Consider the following 3,336-nt stretch of genomic DNA (forward strand, 5'->3'; position numbering starts at 1 on the left):
TCTAATATGAGTTTTTGTCATTGTACTGCTAAATATGATTCTAGTATCAGACATGAGAAGTTTCCTCAGATTTCTGGAATCCTGGGATTTTTCCTCTCAGAATGATGTAAAATGCACTTATTTTAATCCTTGTTTTTAATATTTTCGTGGGGCAGCATGCCACCCAATTCTTAATTCACCATTAGTTAATGACATCATTAAATTGGTTGTATCAAACGTTTATTGGCATATCAATATCTAATGATGCCTTAATGTAAGTGTTTTCATTAACCTGTCATTAAATTCGGGATTTCCCCTAAATATTTCCTACAATTCCCTGACGTAAACACGTACGCGCTACTTCTGGTCATCTGTCAAATGGCATCGACTCCACCTAACCTAGGAATAGAAACAAGAACATCGACAGCTCCGATATTCAGCTATTAGCCGAGTTGGTGGAGAAACACATCTCCATGCCTAACAGTAAGTTGTGTAGCACCGTTACCCACCAAAGAAAAAAGGCTATTTGGGCAGACATAACTTCCAAAGTTAACGATCTCTGTGTTTGTCAGGGTACAACAAAAGAAATAAAAACAAAATGACAGCACGACATCATTAGAACGTTAGAACACCTAGATTTATTGGCAGTGTTCGAAATACCTGCCTGCCCGACCGTCCGAGACGGGTTGATTTCAACTCAGGCTGCCAGATTTTCAAATCCCCCTGCCCGACGGTCGGGTTATATTTCATATGTGAAAATATTCAAAATATTTCTCGATGATAAGCATTAATTCACATGAATGATAAAATGTAACCAAAAAGAAACCCCGTTAGCTTATCCTGAGAAACATATGATTATAGTGGGCAGGCAGGTTTTGGTCAGGGCTGGCAAGTATTTCAGCTAGCCAGTCCTGTGGTCTGGCTGAAATTTGGGAGTTTCATACCCTGTTATTGGTACATTAGTTTGTGAATGTTTAATGACGCGTCAATGCATCATTAAAGTTTGATACAGCCGGGTCCAGGTCTTCATCACGTTTGTCTCATCAGATGACAAAGATGAAGGGGCTATGGTGGCCAGGAGACAGATGGCGCTGTTGTCCAAGGCGACACAATTCTCTGTGCAGTCAGCTCTTCATTGTGCAGAAACCTGTGGTCTTGGGTTCGATTCCAAGATTCGTTCTGGTTGTTTCTTGGTTTGTCAGCACCATGTCCGTGCTCATTGGTTTTACCAAAGTGACATAACAATTTAAGACCTTCTTTGGTCGACACATTAAGACTGTGACAAGGCATTTAACGGAAATACTGTTCAAAGCAGTGTTAAACCCACCTCACTCACTCACTCAGCTTTGACATTCTAGCTCAAAGTGAAAGCTACATGGGGATCACACACACACAATCCATTCATTCATTAGTCTTATACTCAACCGCAAAAGAAACGCAAGTTGTACATAGAAATGTGGATAATGTTAAGACCATAAAATATATGTGGATAATATTAAGAAATGATACCAAAGAAAACATTTGTTAACAAATGGGCGTTGATTGTTTGAAGACAACCATCCGTGTTTATTGAAAAATCCCCACAAAAACAGGGTACCCCAAACAGAAAATGATGTGTCATTCGTGTCCTTCAATAGCTCGTGTGGCCTCCGTTAGCTGTGATACAGGCCCACATCGCCCTCACTGAGTCAACAAGTGTTTGGATGAAGGCTTGAGGAATCCGGTTTACACGTGAAGATCCGGGGTAGAATAGGACTTCAGCAACCCATGCTTGCCGTAAAAGGCGACCAAGCTTGTCGTAAGAGGCGACTGATGGGATCGGGTGGTCAGTGACTTGGTTGATGCATGTCATCTATCCCAATTCTGTGGATCGATGCTCATGATATCAATCAGTGGATTGTCAGATCCAGATTTGATTATTTACAGACCGCCGCCAAAAAGCTTGAATATTGCTGAGTGCGTCGTTAAACAACAAACAAACAAAGGAATCCCATTTCATTCCCAGACCAAAACGGCTTCCAGTTCCTGAAGTGTATGTGTCTGCCATGAAGCCTGAACAGGTCTCCATTACTCTCCCAACACATGCTCAATTGGCGCATGCCCGGTAACAATGACGGCCAGGGTATCACAGGAATGTTATTCACTCTGAGGAAGTCCATTGAGACCCGTGCTCTATAGGGAGGAGCGGTGTCCTGCTGAAAGAAGTGGAGGCCTGACGTGATTACGAAGAACATCATCCCTGTTCACGACAGCAATCACACGCTGACTCACGTGTAGAGGGGTCCTGTGATGATAACTGAAGCCTCCCCACCCATTGATGCTTCGCCAACGCAGATGCTGCTGGGCCCACTGCAGACGTCGGTGACGTTGAGACAGTGTGGGCCCGACGTGAGGACGACAACATCTGATTCCCGCCGCTCTGAGACGCCGAACTGTGTCGACTAACACGGGATGACGTGGACATAGAATGGTTGCAGCTGTCTGTGTTGCTGGTCGCTGTTGGTCACGCAGATGTGTCACCCCGGTGTAACGGTCCTGTGTTGGAGTAGTGATCCTTGGCCGTCCAGATCGAGGCCGGTCTTGGTCACTGCCTGTCTGTTGATGCCATGTGACCAATCTGGTAATGGAAGACACAAGTACCTCGCCGCTGCAGTTGACGTTGATCCGGCCAGCAGCATCCCTATGGTAACACCTCTCAGGAGTTCATTTAATCGAATCATGTTTCCTGTCCTGTTTCAAAGTCGAGTGTAAAATGCTTGGTGTGTTATTTTATATAGTGGCTTATAAAGGATGGACAAGGTGGGGAAATGCACGCATTTTTGCATGTGATTTGCGCTGCACGTGCAAAAAACGCCAAACGAGACGAAGCGACTGCGTTCCTACGACGTGCTCAAAATGAATGATGTAAATAGTGAACAGTGTTTCTTCAATGCGTCTCTTTACATTTGTATGCATTTCTTTTCACGAATTACTATCTTGTGTATTTCACAAACAATAGACTTGACTTGCGTTTCTTTTGCGGTTGAGTAATATAATTATATATATATCTTCCCGTAAAGATCCGGGTAAGTATTAGTCTTCAGTAGCCGATGCTTGTCGTAAGAGGCGACGGGACCGGGTGGTCAGGCTCGCTGACTTGGCTGATGCATGTCATCGTATCCCAACTTAGATCGATTCTCATGATGTCAATCACTGGATTAACAGTAAAGTTGTGTAGCACCGTTACCCTCCAAAGAAAAAAGTCTATTTGGGCAGACATAACTACCAAAGTTAACGCTCCCTGTGTTTGTCAGCGTACAACAAAAGAAATAAAAACAAAATGACAGCACGACATCATTAGAACGTTAGTAAACCTAG

Source organism: Haliotis rufescens, unplaced genomic scaffold, assembly GCF_023055435.1.
Source record: "Haliotis rufescens isolate VD_foot unplaced genomic scaffold, xgHalRufe1.0.p SCAF_5, whole genome shotgun sequence".
NCBI lineage: Eukaryota > Metazoa > Mollusca > Gastropoda > Lepetellida > Haliotidae > Haliotis > Haliotis rufescens.